This window comes from Canis lupus, chromosome 6, assembly GCF_003254725.2.
Source record: "Canis lupus dingo isolate Sandy chromosome 6, ASM325472v2, whole genome shotgun sequence".
Taxonomy (NCBI): Eukaryota; Metazoa; Chordata; class Mammalia; order Carnivora; family Canidae; genus Canis; species Canis lupus.
Window position 1 is genome coordinate 30,514,357 of NC_064248.1, and position 16,982 is coordinate 30,531,338.

The following is a 16,982-nucleotide window of genomic DNA, read 5'->3' on the forward strand; positions in this document are numbered from 1 at the left end:
CAAATCTTTAAAAAAATAAAAATTACAGCTGCATGATGGACGCTAATAAAAAAGATTAAGAAGACTAATCTAGATCTGCATCTATTGATCTGGAGCAAGATTTGTAACTGTTGAGTGATATACTATTATCTGAGAAAGGCTAAATATTTCAAGGGTCAGCAATTTTTTCTTTAGAAGGCCAGATAGTTATAGTTCTGTTGCACTACCAATGTTCTGTTCTACTGAGAAAGCATACACAGACAATACTCAAATACTGGGTGTGGCTGTGTTTCAATAAAACTTTATTTACACAAACATATATAGCAGGCTCACAGACCATGGTTTGCCAACTACTGATGGAGACTGTAATCCCACTCCTGCCAGGTGGGGGGATACACGTTTGTCAAGATCTATGGTAAGGTGATACATATCAACATTAATTCCGGTTGTCTAAAACGGGTAGCATTAGGTGAGATTAACTTTTTCATACATCTGTATATTGTTGAGTCTGTTACAAAAAGTATATATAACTCAATGTTAAGATTTCAACAAAATATTCAATTATTAAAAAACAAGGTATGAAAATACAAGCTGTGTAGTGACTGACTTCACTAAAAATCAATTCTCTAATACATTTAACCCTTTTTTATTATTGCAAATAACAGAAAGTACCTTGTATAATTCCTATTTAATTGGATGCCAAGTGTCATACAAAGAACTCTCCAGCTAGAAGTTGCAAAAAAAAAAAAAAAAAAAAAAAAAAGTGGGAAGAGTAATACCAAGTCATGAGAAGCCAAGCAGATTAATTTTATCCTCTCTCAATGAGACACAAAATGATATTGAAGGAGTTTAAAACTTAAGTTTGTGAAACTGCTCATTTTACCAGGTAGTTACTATCCTCATCTTACAGATGGAGTGGCTGAGCACATGCCCTCCCAAAATGACACCAGCTGAGCATGAGGTCAGGATTCATACATGGGTCTCAATTCTAGTTTAGTACAATTTTCATGGCACTGACAACAGCTGATCAACAGGCCATTTGTCCATGGTAAATGCAATCTTGCATGCTAAAGGACACCCTAGATTCACAGTAGAAGCAAGCACAGGATGCAAAGAAATTGACAACTTACTGCTTAAACAGAAAGAGAAGGTCTATTGTTTCTTGTTTCACTCAAATGGGGACAGTTTCAAAAGCATTCAGCAGAAATCATGTTTCACATTTTACGCCACTGAAACTGCCCCCATTACTGCTGCTGCTAGCAAAGCCAGCACCACCAACTCCCTTGTGCAAACACAGAGTAGCTGCTGGTTCAGAAGTGTGGCAGAAATGGCTCCCGTACCCTAATACCCCTTCTTTCTTTTTTAGCAAGAAAAACACCTTTTGGGCCTGGCACCTGACCATCAGGACAGAAAACCAAGACTATTATTTCCAAGCATCCCCAGCAGCTCAGTGTGGCCCCATGAATGTGTCATGGGCAAACTGCAGAAGAAAAGGTTCCTGAACTTGAAGACTTAGGAAAAGAAACTTCCCAAAATGAAACCCAATGACAGAAAAATAAAGGGCAGGTAATCTGCCCAAGGTCATGTTGCTAGAAAAGGGCAAAGCTAGGGCTTTCTGGGCCAAATCCATGACCTCACCCTCACTTTCCAGGCCAGCCTGCTGTCATGAATGCTGCCCCACTCTACTCTGGAAAAGAGGTGAAAAAGGAGGAACAAGAGCAAGTAGCACCCAGCCTGCATCCCACCAAACCGTGTTCCCTGGCACTCGGCACACAAGTGATTGGTCGGTGACAAGACATTGGATGTAATTCACAGTCGTATTGTACTCCTGCCTGACTTTACTATTAAATTCTTTATTGTGTGTGTTTATGCCACCAGCTCTTCTCTCAGCCCATAAAGTCCATGTGTAATGTAAATGGGGTAAGAAATCACTAACCTCTTCAGGCGGGGGTGCTTCTCCTGTAAAAGGTCATTTCTACCTATAAGGATACGTTCCAGATTATCAGTGACACCTGAGCTTTGTGCTTTTCTTTTCCCCCCTTTCTGCTTATCTTTGTTTGTTTTAACAAGAAAACACGAACTGCTGTTCGACCTTAAAGTTGTTGAAAAACCACTTTTAGGCAAGCTACCAGTTCAGCAGACTGCTTCTGGCCCATCGGTATATGTTTGCTTACTGTCTACTCCTCAGAAGGAAGCCAAGCCCACAGAAGCAAGGCCCCAAACTGTGCAGGCACTGTTCCTGGTTGCCCAGCAGTGGGACCCCTGCACTCTGCTAACGGCAAGATAATGAGAAAAACCAGAGGCAAACCAAGGACCAGTAATTAAAGACAGCTGAGTTTGGCCTAATTGGCTCCACCAGGGGGGAAGGAGGGTGTACTTTTGGAGGGATTGGGTCCCAGGGGAAGGGAGATTACAAGTCAGAGAGAAATGAAAAAGTAATGAGGAGTGTGGCAAGGTAAGAAATTTCAGGTACAGCACATACCCAGAATTCCTACCAATCACTCTGGTTGAGGGCACCCAGGAAGCCCAACTCATGGCTCCGTGTCCAAGTCCTGTCCTGTTCCGCCCTCTGGCATGGCTGGCTGGGAGATCCTTAGGTGCTCCCTCTCTGGGAACCCACCCAGTGTACCCTCCCAGTCACCCCAGTCTGTGGGCTCCAGAGGGGTGCACACTGCAGGTCATTCACTTCTGTGTCAGGACACCCATGATCCGGTCCCACCATCTACCTGCTGTGTACCCAGGACAAAGCACCTGACCATGCTGATGACAGGAGCAACCAAATCAAATACACAGAGAATGGCAGGGGTTTTCACCAAGTTCGGCCCCAGTGTATGCCCTGACCTTTTAAAGTTTTGGTCTCCTCCACCTGTGCTGCGGGGAGGTAACAGTACTGGCCTCACAGGAGGGTTGCCTATCAAGCCGTTAGAGCAGGGCCAGTCAGACGATGCCGGATCCTCACTATTATTGTAAGGTGCTTAACTACATTCATGACTTCACTCATTCATCAACCAGCTGCCTGCCACCTACCAGGGGTCAGGCATTGGCTCCAGAAGGTGGCTGCCCAACAGTATCAAAACCAAGTCCACCCCTATTCTCAGGGAGTATGCATCCTGGCATCAATGTTTATTAGTTAGGTCACTAAAGAAAGAAAAAGAAAAACTGTAAAGTACAAAATAGGCAACAAACTACAGAGCTGGGGGGATTGACGGTGGGGCAGGGATGTCTCTGCATGGGGCTGTGTTGGGCAGCAGGGAGGTTCTAGACACTGAATAGAAGGCATTCCTCGGAGGCCTGGGGGAAGGAGTATTTCTACTGAAACGCAGAGTGAAACTGAGGCCGTTAACAGTGAAATAACCCCAGATCGAGAGAACAGCTTTATCTTTTTACAGGATGTCTATTTTTCTATTTGGTCCAAGAAAAAACATTTAGACAAGTCACGCTCATCTGAGGTACAAGGCATCATTACCCACTCAACCAAAGCACAGTGACCAGATGCCTGATGAAAGCTATAATTAGAAACTTAGAGCATCTTTCAGAACCAAAGTGGCATTTAACAAAACCAGCCACCTGTCAGCTTCCTGGAAGGAGAGGACGCGGACACCAAACAAGACACTGACTGACAAACTGCACAACAATCACAACACCAAGGCAGCCCTAAAACGGGGCAGTGGCAATGACAAATATATGTCTGCCCTGGGTCTCCGCCTCTGAGTGCTCCTGCTTTCTTTCTGGGCCTTCATTTCTCACGGAAAAATAAAAAATGAACAAAAATCATGAATCGATACTTGGTATTTCCAGGCAATTGCTCTTGCAATGATTTAGGAGGGGAAAGCATCCTGCAGAGGATGCAATCAGGTTGAACAAATAAAACATTATCTTTTATGGCAGGCCCCAGAGAGACACGGGCACTTCTAGAACCAGGGACCAGACCCTCTTGCTTGCTGTGATGACCCCTGTACCTTTGATGAAGCTATTCTCAATAGTGAAGGCACAAAGGGCTGGTCTGAGGAGTGGGAGGAGCTTTGGCAGCCCCCCTCCCCCCCACAGTTTCCACCCTCCCCAAAGCCACTTGAGGACAGCCAGCTGTCTACCCAATATCAATTACCCCTCCTTTTATGCCAATTAAACAATCACATTTCCCAATCTTCCTTTCAATTAGGGAGCCGAAGAGCTGTAAGTCGAAGTCATGTTGGGGGGCCTGAAAAGCTCCTTAAAGATAGATTATTCTTAAAGCTTTAAATCCTCATAGAATTCAGGTGTGAAGTGCCTGCTCTGTCCTTCCCCACTTCCTGCTTCTACCTGCCTGAAATACAGATGTAATGGCCGGAACACCACCACCATCTGGGTACCATGAGGCAATCAAGAAGATAAAAAGCCATGTACTGAAGATGGTTGAGCAAAATCAAAAAAGCAGCCCGAATTCCTGATGATCTTTTATAAGCATCACACTAGCCCGAAACAAGGCAATTTCCAGATTCATGTTAGATAAGAGAAAAATCTTGTGGAAGTCACTGTTGTTTGAGGTTTTTTTTTTTTTTTTTATGCACCCAAACCTAGTTTACCTGATAGACTAGCCCAAATGAACATACCAATTCAGCGAAAACAGAGTGCATGTTATGTAGATACAGCATCAAAACAACATCTCCAAACCCCTACCCAATAAAACCACCAAACCCCTCCTAAGTAAAACTTTTGGAGATGCTACATTTCCCATGTCACTCCAGCTGCATGGCTATCTGTTTTTTTCCTCCCCAACGTCCTCTCTTTATCAGGACCCACCCTTATTTTCAAGGGTGTTGCCCCTTCCTGTTCTCAATCCAGTGTATTTGGTGGAGCTGCTCACACCTTACCCCCTTCTAGGTATGGGCACGTGAGGAGCCTGGCTTGGGCCATCCAAGTTCTAACCTAACCCTCCCCTTAAAGCCTCTGGAATAGCTTAAGAGGGGCATTCCACCCATGCTGAGCCACCAGCGTACATCTGGAAACACGTGGATGTCATCAGTGAGGACATTCTAGATGACACTTAAAGCTTAATTCTTTTTACTGATCCAAAATAAGTCTGGAAAACTATATGTTAAATCTGAATGGTGAATACATTGAGTATTAGGTACCTTACTCCCCAGACTTTTCAAGTAAGTTCTCATTAAAAAAAAAAAAAAATGTGTGTGTGTGTGTGTGTGTGTGTGTGTGTGTGTGTGTGTGTGGTGTGTGTGTGTGTCAGAGTTTGGGCCACTGTCCCAGGAATGGCTCCCTGGGTGCTGCTGTACTGAGCACTGTATAGGGGGCCAGGTACTGAGCTACCAGTTCAGAAATTTAAAGGTCAGTAAACTAGCCAATCACACAAATGTTTTACCAGGAATGCAAAGCTTTCAAGGAGATTCACTCTATGATTACCACAATTACCCACTTTCAGAAATTAGTGTACAGGTGTTCTGCTAATGTGCCTTGACCTTCTATAGCCTAGACGCCCTCCAAAATGCATCTCCAATCCAAAATACCATCAAGAGTTGCCTGGTACTTTACATATGTCATCTCCCTGAAACTTCAAATGCTTTATCAAATCAAATTATCATCTCTGCTCCTCAAATGAACACACCAAAGCTCTGAGTTAAGAACTCATTCCAAGAATATGGAACTAGTCAAAGAGCACAGAGATTCAACCCAGATCCTACCAGCTACAGAACCTGAGCCAGCCTTCACCTCCATGTACTACGGTGCCTCCCCCCCTGCACCTGCACCTCCTCCTCTCCTTTCACTGTGGAAGAAGGAGCCTTCGTGAAATGCCAGTAGCCTGCCTGGTCTCCACCACTCCCGAGAAGTGGTTTCTCCCCGAGTCTAACTGCCAGTTCTCCACGTGGCTGACGGCACACCATCAGGTTTCAGTCATCCAGGGAGAAGAGGGGAAGGGAGTGGATCTTTCCCTGGATACAGTTAAGGGGTGGATGCTACCAGCTGAGCCATCGTGCCCTGGGCAGCCCCACACAGGCAGGCAGCTCCTGATCAGCAGCTACACACCATCATTGGGGCCCAGGGCGATGCAACAGATCTCACCAGCTAGGACACTGCTGGGAGAATAGAGGTAGAGGAGCACCGGGGAAAGCACGCACTCAGCCTAGACCGGGCCAGAACCTTGGCTTGGCTCTTTCTAGACAGAGGACTGTCCGGATTCATTTCACATGTCCACGTGCCCAGGCCATGGCACCCAAGTACTTGGCCAAACACTCATCTAAATACTACTATGAAGGGTTTGTTTTTTTTTTTTTTAAGAGGAGATTTTAACCAACTTTGAGTGAAGCAAATTCCTCTCCATAATGTAGGTGCACCTCATTCAATCAATGGAAGGGGAGTAGACCTTAAGCTGAAGACCTTAAGAAAAAAGGCTGAGCTCCCCAGAAGGAATCCTGCTTCCAGATAGCCTGAGACTCGTCAACTCCTCCCTGGATCTCCAGCCGGCCAGCCTACTCTGCAGATTTTTGTGTTTCCAGCCTCTACAATAGCATGAGCCAATTCCTTAAAATCAGTCAATCCAATCTAGACAGATAAAGATGGACATATAGGCAAGTACGTGTACAAAGGTGTATATATATACACACACATGTACATCTCTACACGTTTGTATACAACATATATATATATATATACACACACACACACACGCACACATACATACACATGTGCTTACATAAGTGGGTGTGTATGATCAGTTTCTCTGGAGACTCCTAATATGGTGACCTGGAGCACATCCATCTCTCAGAGCCTTGGTGCTCCACATCTATAGAATGGCAATGACAACACCACCAACCTCACAGAGACACTGTAGTTAAGAACCTGGCAAAGGGTCTAGCACCAATGGACAGGACCTTTTCTCCCCACTGTCAACCAAAGATTGCTCTAGGCAATTCCTAGAGAATCACTTATAATGATCTATTTGTCTACCTTCTTACTGTCCATCTCCCCTAAAATAAACTATCAGCTCAAGGGTAGCGCTTGTACCTATCATTCACTCAAGTACTCCCAGAACTATGCCTGGCACATGGGCAGTGTTCAATTAACAACTTCTGAGTGAATCCAAGGGCACCCTTTCTTACCGTCCACAAGTCAAGATGTGCAGGGGATCCCAGAAACATCTTTCAACAAAGGGTAGTACAACATGGTCTCTTCATCCCAATTAATAACTAATAAAGGAATCAGTACTTCTTACAGACACATCTTTCCCACATTATTGGACACTCTAAGATTTGAGAGAGAGCATGCACACACAAGTGAGAAAGCACAAGCAGGGGGAGGGAGAAGGAGGCTCCCCGCTGAGCAGAACCCTGGGATCATGACCTGAGTCGAAGGCAGGGGCTTCACCGACTGAGCCACCCAGGCGCCCCTGGACACTTTTTCTACTGCAGACCCTTACAAATTACCAAGCATTCCTTCTAAGATTCTAAAGAGTGCAAGCCCCAAAATAAGCATATTGGGTGTGAGGTCTCTTCCTAAGGAGCCATGTAACTGGTTTCAAAGACAGACACCACATGCATCAAAGCGAGTACCTAGCATGACTGGTACAGTCCTTATTCCCCCCATTCCTTTGTACAGAACTCCTACTGGGAAGGAGCCACCCAGCCAGAAAGGACACTTCCCAGACCCCTCTCTGCATCTAGGTGGGACCACCCATGGGCTATGGGCAGAGCAGTGTGGGTCACTCCTGGAAGTAGTGAGAACAATTCTTCTCTTCCTCTTTATTAAGTACCATCGCTTCCCCAAACTTTCTTCTTTCTCAGATAAGCTGTTCTCATCTATACCAACTTGCCTAGTACTCTAAAGTCACTGCTAAGATTACTTGGATGCAATCTGGCAAGTTTTATCACATATCTATCATCCACTTGGTCAACACACAGAAAAACAAAATTAAGTCTCTAAGTCTCAGATGATCCTCCGTGTAGTCAGAGAGACTACATACCCGAAAGATAGGATTACACTCACCAGAGTGAGCAATCGCATGCCAGACCTTGGCTGCTGCTCCTAAGTGAAACAGGAGTTTAGCAAACTCAAAGATCAGTGGGATTACATTTCTTTATGATGACAGGAGAAGAGCTGGCTCTTACAATAAATGTAACGTCTGGCCTGAACAAGGAGAAGGGAAATGACACCTCCAGAAGAGGAAACTGGATGAGCAAAGAGAAGGGATCAGGAACTGGTCAGGATGGGGACACATGGCAAAACTGCACTGAAGCCTCGTGAGCAGTGCCCAGAGAGAGAACATACTAGACACAATGGAGAAGAGCCAAGCTTGCAGAGGAAGGGAAAAGCTAGAGAAAGATGTGCTTGAAACCCACCATGGATCCCTGAAGGGGGGGCAAGGGTGGGTACAAGTACAGATTTAACTTGACAGTGGTGAACACCTTCCACTGCACCCCCCCCCCACTGTCTTCTTAATTGGTGGAACTTATGTGGAGACAGGTTCTGAGACCAAACCTGGATGGAAGATGAAAGACATAACCTCGATTGATCTCAGACATCTCCTGCTGGCCAGGAATCAGACTGTTGGCACATTTGTAGCATACCGGCTGGCCTTGAACTTCATTAATTTGAAAGAAGTATCCTCCAAGGCAGTGGTTCCCAGTGGCCAAGCATGGGAGGTTTTCCGACTCCCCGGGTGATCCAATGCAGAGCCAGGACTAAGAACCCCAGCTCTGCTCTAAGTGGGGGAAGAGGGTAGAGCTATTCATAAGGAAGCTGGTGGGAAAGAGAAGTGTGCTCTTCTGGTTTGCTGAGTTGTTTTTGTTTTGTTTTGTTTTGAGAGAGCGAGCATGGGGAAGGAGATGTGCAGAGAGAGCAATGGACTCCCCCATGAGCAGGGAGCCCACTACAGGGCTCAATCCTGGGACTTTGAGATCATGACCTGAGCCAAAGGCAGACACTCAAGCGACTGAGCCACCCAGGTGCCCCTGCTGAGAAGATTCAACCTAGAATTTCAGACAGCCTCTTGCCAGCATGAGAACGCCTGCCTGAGAAGAGAGCAGGCACCCAGTGGGGCACAGTGGCTGGGGTACAACAGTTCACAGGAGTCCAGTGTGTGTATCCCTCCCAACACAGCCCTCAGGAACACAGGGCTGGCAGCCAGGAATCAGCCAGTGGGAGCATTTACACTATGAAAATCAATGAGCACCCGAAATCATGCCCTTCCCCCTCAGAGGCCTGGTGGTTAAACCAATACCAGTATACACTGCCAACTCTGTGGAGAGAAAAGAAAGGGGTGGGGAACACCACAGACTTAAGAAACATGGGGGTTGGGGAGGGACTCCTGTTATTGTTTAAATCCCTGGATCAAGACATCCTTGAAGACAGGCACTGTTAAACTTTTTTTTTTTTTTTTTAGGCCAGATAAAATTGGATTTTATGACTCTTGTAATCAAGAGCTCTGAATGATGAAACCATAGGAGAGTCGAAGTCATATGCAAACTGTGGTTACAAAATACAAAACTATGCATGATGAGAAAGAAGACTCTGATTCAAGGCACGAGCCTAAGAAGGGTTATATGGGGTCCAGCACATTGCTGGTGTGGTCCTAGAACGAAGACCCATCAACTCGCCCACGGCTGCACTGTCTGGAGCTACCTTAGGTCTTCCATCACCTACATGCCAGAAGGCTGGGTTCCCAACAGCTCTGAAATTTTTGTTCTTCACATTCTGAACATTTGTGGGTCAAGCTCTGCTCAAGGCACTTTGATCACAGCCGAGAAAAAAAAAAACAGGCAAGGTCCCTGCTCTTGTAGATAGTACAGACAGCAAACAGAGAAGGGGATGAACCACCAAGATGGTCCAAGGTACCAGTAAGCCCTGTGATGAAGATTAAGTAACACAATAAAAGGCAAGTGGGAAGATACAACGTGGCAGAGGAGCTGACTGCTGAAACAGAGACCTGCCTGCCACCATGGGATCAGCCGTGGAGACACAGGGAAAGAACATTCCAGCAGAGGGACACCTGCAGAGGCACTGAGGCAGGAACAAGGCTGGTGCATCTGAGGAAGAGCCTGATGGCCAGGGTGGCTGCAGGAAAGCGCAAGGGGGGAGCAGGGCAGGAGGAGGCAGGGCTGGAACATGAAAAGAGCCAGACCACAGCCAACACTGGAGGCCATCATCAGAAGGTCTGGAGCAGAGTGATGGGATCTGACATATGTTTCCATGAGGCTTCACGTTTATCCAACTGCAATCAGACAGGAGGACATGCACAGAGTCAGGAACTAGCTTTACTCGAAACCCAAGAAGCCTGCCTCAGACCAAGACATCTTTACCTCTGTGCACACCCAGGGCAGGAACGCAAGGCCACCCAAGTGGAGATGGCCCAAACCCACGACAGTTTAGACTGCAAGATACAAAGTTATGCCCCACATGCGTGCAGGCTCCAGGAATCCCCTCGCCCGTGGCCATCCACCTCCACAGAATCAAAGGGTCTCAACTGCCCTGCCCTATCTCCTGCGAGCCCAGGGAAACAGAAGCCTGGTGAGAACATGAAGCACAAGCACTGAATAGGGAATCTGTGAGCAGGCCACCTGCAGGCAGAGACACGACATATCAGGGAGGTTGAGGACTTCCTTTTTTTTTTTTTTTTTAAACTTCTGTTTCTTAGAGTAAACTTTTTAAATTGCTACCATGCCTCCCTCATCTGTCAAGTTCCTCCCACTGTACCTCCTGCCTCACCGCCGATTACTCTGATTGCCACCAGCAATAGGCCATTTCTTCTCTGTCCCTGAACTCATGACAGATTAATTAAACTGAGCTACCGACAAGAACATGCAGCCTTAAATCCATCACTAGGGAATAAGATACGGTGGCCAAGGCAAAAGGACAGCGGAAAGTACCTAATGAGGGGAAGGCGGGAGCAAGAGCCTCATGATGCCCCAGACACTATCATCTAGAAAGACAGACTCCAAGAAATAAGAGCCCCTCACAAGCACATGATGGACTCCATTTCCAGTAAAGAGCTGATAGTTTGCCACGAGCCTATGAACTACAGAAACTGAACTCAAGCTTGAGGACAGGCAGGGGAGATAGGTGGAATTATTGCTCTTATTAACACAAAGCTCAGGGCTAAACTGTCCTGTCAAGCACGGCTGGATTCAGGGGCTCAAAGGATACGATCACAGCTCAGCTATGATCCCAGCTCCTCTCAGCCAACCTGGCTCAGCCCCTCCATCTGTGTGACAGCCTCACATGGACACAAGAGAGCTACAATGGCCCCAGCCTTCCCAGTCCAACAGGAAAGAACCATGCTTCTGGCAAGCAGACCATCTGTCTTCCACAGTCTGGAAAGCCAGTTCCAATTCACAAGCAAATGCTCCTCGGACAAACCCAAAAGAAAGCTAACACCAAGCAAGGTTCTGCTGAGCAGCAGGCATGGTGAGAACATCCTCCTGTGGGACACTGAGAAACTGGCCTCATCAGCTGCACATACAACCACTGACCACACCCAAAGGGTAAAACCAAGGGTCCATGGGACAAGCAAGGTCCCGAATGTACGGTGTGGAGGCTTCACTCCAGTGTCTGGAGCAGGCAGGGACAGCAATCACCCACAAGAGCTGACACAGCAACCCCAGAGTGGGGCAAGTGTGTACCTGGGGCAAGGGCTTCCCTTGCTTGGCTAGACAAGCATGCCATGCATAGGCACAGGCCAGGGACAGTGGGCTTTCCTGCCCCATGTGTGCTGCCAGTCAAAGGCCACAGATCCCCTCTCAGGTCCCATTTTGTCCACCAGGGGACCGCTGACCAAAAACCCAACTTTCAAAACCTCAACTTCCCACTACAAGCTGAGTAAGACATTGATGACGATGGTCCCTATGCCCATGGGGGGTCAAGTTAATACCTCAGTACACCTCACAACCAGTGTTCATTTCCTATGGCTGCTCTAACAACCACAAACTTGGCGGCTTACAGCAACTGAAGTTTACTACCTTAGAGCTTGGGAGGCCTGAAGTCTCAAATGTCTCACAGGCTATACTCAGGCCATCAGTAGGGCTGTGCTCCCCTTCTAGGGGAGAAGCCAGTTCCCAGTCTTTTCCATTTTCTGGAGGATGCCCACACTCCTTGACTTGGGGCCCTGTATTCCAGCTACTGCTGTTTCTGTTGTCACATCTTCTCCCTCCCTGGCCCTCCTCCTCCCTTCTCTAAGGACCCTCATGATTACACTGGGGGCATCCAGATAAAGCAGGATCATCTCCCCTTATCACAATCCTTAACTCCCATCTGGATAGTCCCTTTTGCCACGTAAGGCAGTATATTCACAGGTCCTAGGCATCAGGACATGGACATTCTTGAGGGCCATCCTCCTGTCTACCACAGTACCTTCTACGTCCCAGACTTGGACACGAGCATGTTCTCCCAACTACCTCATTTAATTACTATTTATCCTCACAAAAGTCCATGAAGTACATACTATTTTCATTCTAATTTTAGAACCATACAAAAGGGCTGAGAGAGGTAGAGGTACCTACTATAGGATCAGTGGCCAGTATGTACTGACTGGCTCATGTCAGCAGGATGCTAAGTGCTTTACACATACTAACCCACCTCCATCTTACCCAAAACCCCATGAGGAAGTCATTACTGCAATTCCCATTTTAAAGAGGAAGAAACAGAGTCACAGAATGGTCATATGGCCCCATCAGTTGTGCATGGGAGTCCTCAGTGTCCTTACACAGAAGTTATCCATCCACCCAAGGCCATGGTGAGATGCTAGGACCATGTGGCATGCTGGGTTTCCCCAATGTTGAGACCGTGAGCATCTTGTTCATGGGCCATGCCCAGGGCCCCATGTGCAGGATGAAGTGACACCTTGGACAAAGACACAGGGGCCCTGATAGAATAAGCCATCCTTCTTTCTCCATGTGGTCGATGCAAGGGAGGAGGAGTCTTAAATCCATACCACAGCCATGCTCCTGGACCAGTCCTGACGGATCTCCCTCAGGACACCTCTCCCCAGTGGCATTCCTCACAGCTCTCGGCAGAGGGCCTCCATCTGGGAGCTGTGCTTCCCCATGGAGACTTCTACCAGCCAAATGCTCTCACCCTCGCTCCCCATACCTCAAGGGCTGGTTGGGGAGATTCTCAAATTGTGTGGAGTTGATTAAAAAGTCACCTACTAACCCCCACGGACATTCTTCCCTCTTGGTCCCTGTTGGGTGAGAAATAAGTCTGCAGACTCGACACTCAACTCACCAGGAGAGTCCCTGGGTCTACACCTGGGTGGCAGTGTGTGAGGGATAGTGACCACAGCTACTCAAGCTGGAGTTTCCTAGAGAGTCCTGTGTCTAGGTCTTACAGGGAACTAGAGAGGAAAGAGGAAGAGCCAGGATTAATTATCATCTCTAATGGAAAGAAAATTATCTGTTGACCACCGGTTGTGAGGCAAGTACAAAATATCTCTCTTACAGAAGAGCCGCACATGCACATTCTCTCTCTCACCATCAACTACCATCTGACAGAATCAGCACAGGATCCTGTTAAACCAAAAGCCCCACCCCCAACCAAAAAGGACCATGTAAAGAGCCAGTAGGTGACAGCATCTCTACAAGTAAGGGCTTGTCTGGGTCCCATCAAGACACTAAAGAAGCACCCAACTAGTTACCCCCTTTCTGACTCCACAAGCCACCATCAGAGGAGACTCAAAAGGAACGATGTGCCTGAGCAACAGATTTGGGCTTCTGGTTTACTCACTATGAATGGATGAACTCCTCTTCTGACTACACATCATCCTCTGCATGCTTGGCTAATGTGAGTCCATTCTTGAGAAAATGAGCCATCTTGTCGACAAAACCCAGCAGGTATCTGAGGGGGTTCGCCGCTCCTCAGGTCCCTCAGTGAGCTGCCAGAAGGCCTTCTCCAGGCAAGAAGCCAACTTGACATACTAGGTTTCATACTTCAGTGAATTCATAGATGAAAACAGGAGTCTGGAGAGCCATCTCCTGCTCTCCCTCTCTAAGTGAAACTCCCCTGCACTGGAGAAATGTCTGAATTCCTTAACAGAACTGATTAAGCATCCAATAGGAGTCACACTGCAAGCTTAACTGTCAGGCCAGTTCACTGTGGACACAGCTCTAAAGCTGGAAGGAGAGCAGACAATCCACGTCAGGATGAAAGAGATCCAAAAATTCAAGTGAAGGCATAAGCTTTTGGGAAATCAGGTCTCAGGAAGGAAAACTAGCACTCGAGTGGTGAATAACCCAACCTCACACTCCTGGACCATATTAAGGAGAAAAAATTGCTTCAGTTAATATTGAGGTCACCCAAAATCCTAAATCCATATTTACTGATGAAATCTTCATTTATTTTAGAGGGAACCGTTCTTTTAGAAAAGGGAGACAATAGGAATCTGAAATCTACAAAATTAAAGGTTGTCAACAATCTATTCTAAGGCCCCGTTTTAAATGTTTTTTGTTGTTGTTGTTTTAAATCTTAGGAGGCATTTTTCCACAACAATGAAGCTGGGGGTCCCAACACAGCCCTAAGCAATCTATTCAACCCTGAGTATTTGGGGCTTAGAATGATTTCTCAACTCTTTTCCCCTACTGATGAGGGGAATAACAACTTCATAAATAAGTTGTTGCCAAAAGATAAAGAGAATCTTTAGGTCCTCAAACTAAAAGGCTTATAACTGTGGAAAATGCATTCCGAATTCCCACCTAGAATATGGGAAGCTGGTATACATCTCTACGTCCACCCATAACCCCAAGGGAATCAGAGATCAGGAAGGACTCTCTCCCCCTCCCACCTCTCCCTGCCCCTACTCTTTCAACTCCCCAGACACCCCAAGCCATCCTAGCCTGGCTGAGACACCCCGAGCTACTATAGCCTGACAAGGGCACACACTGTATTTGAACATGAGTCAGCAACTAGCTGGGGTTGAGGACTGAGCCTCGATTCACTTGACCAATAGAGGGCATCACTTGAAAATTAGGTCAAAGCTCTTTGAAAGCACACCTTTTAATAAGGCTGTTTCCTGGTGCCTGGCACATTACAGGTGCTCACTAGGATTTCTGAGTGAGAGGCATAAACTACATGGCCTAAGGCACCACAACAGAGCACTGACCTGTGCACGCCCACACTAGAGGACTTTCATAAAAACCTTTCACTGACCAATGACCTGCAGAGAAGGCAGATGGTCTTACATTTCACAATAATGAACAGCAGTAAGGACTGCTGTCACACAGAGTACAAGACACGCCACACGGTCTCTACTGATCCACTCAAGGGCCATCTCAACATCCTGAAGGCACATACTCAACTTTGGCTCAGGGCATCCAGGCTGTGCCTAAGGACCGGCAATGGTAAAGGAAACAATTCTGTACACTGTGGGTTCTGTGTACTCGAGTGCCAGAGGAAGGACTCCAATGATGCTCACATTCCACCATGTGTTTTATAAAGTTGAGGTTTTAAATCACAAGCCCAGAAATGCTTCTTTCTTCCTAGGTTTAATTTTCTTACTGCACCGATTCCTAGTTCTGAGCAGGCAGGGCACAGATTTCTCAAAAGGCAGTCAGGTATAGTCCATGAGTCATGTGCATTAGAGTCACATTATCTAGACATGCCAATGTGGGGCCCATCCTAGATGAAACCACCCATGACAAAAACAGCATTCTCCCCCCCTCCCCGGAAAGAGGCATATTTAATAAGTTCCCCAGGTAATGCCCTCTGCACACTATAGTTCAAGAACTTTGGAAGGCAAAGAACCCAGGATTTGGAAGAAAATGACCTGACTTTATTTCCACCCTCGATACACATACAAAACCCTTAAACTCCCATAAGCCTCTAATAATGAACTTTCTAAAATACAAGAAAGAAAAACCAAAAAAATTAAAAATTACAACAGAACAGAGGAAAAATATCTACTCTTCACAGGGTGACAAAGTCCAAAGGAAACAGAGGTGAAGCTGCCTGGAAAGGGGAAGATAAATACCACTCACTCAAAATGCATCATGGATGGAACGAGCAACTACAAAAGCAAGGTGCTGGGGAAACGAAGATGGGGAGTGAAAGTCAAAAGACCAACATCCACAGAACACATGGTCAAATAAATTCAGAGCCATAATAGCAACGTCTGTTTGAAAAAGTGAAGAGCCCACAGGAAAACATGATTAATTCTGCAATGATAACCCCTAGACTAATGATGAACAAAGCAAAGCATGTGATAAAAATCATAAGAGTAATCATCAACATGTTGAAGCCAAACAGAGACCATAATCAACACAAAAGCTTCAAACAAAATTCAAGACTTTCTGTTATTCTGTTATTCCTATGCAAACCATATCCAGATTCCAAGTCAGTCTCCTTCTAGCACACAGAAAAATAACAACCACTTACTGAACACCAATTACAGACCAGGTGCCATACCGGAAACTTCGTGTTCATTGTTTCAGTAAATCCCCACAACTATCTCCATGATGTTGGAGGGATGTTTCCACTTACAGGTGGCAAAATAACTCCAAGACATCAAGTTATACCTGGTGAGTCTAGATTCAAATGCAGGTCAAGCTGACTCCCAGGACCTGTAAGCCTGGAGGGTCCACCCCTTTGTTAAAATGTCTACACTAAAAAAATAAATAAATAAATAAAATGTCTACACTCCAAGAGTTCATTTGTGTTTAAGGAAACCTTTTAATGGTAAACTGGCTGAAGGCTGCAAGACATTTCAGCCAAAGTTAAATATCCTTTCTTCCAGCTGACCGGAGAAATATTTGAGTTGATTCAGGACAGTTAAAGTGTAGCCAAAATGCAGAGAGAAGCAGCATATGGTATCACCTCCTTTGGTGCAATCTTGGTCAAGAGATCTTTTTTTTTTTTAACCTGCATTTCTGACTAATATTAACAGCTAAAATTTATTCAGTACTTACCCTAGAATAGGCATTATGCTGAGATATCTAGAGGATTTACCTCATAAGGTAGGGACCCCATTTTACAGATGAGGAAACTAAGATACATAGAGATGAAGAAGCTTAGCCAGAACTGGGGTTGAAACCAGG

The 16,982-nt window shown here is 46.2% G+C and overlaps 1 protein-coding gene across 6 annotated transcripts in view; it reads right to left on the reverse strand.

Annotated features, from left to right (window-relative positions):
* Window positions 1-16,982, reverse strand: part of SNX29 (sorting nexin 29) — a 528,389-nt gene that overhangs the window by 307,731 nt on the left and 203,676 nt on the right. The window lies entirely within an intron of this gene.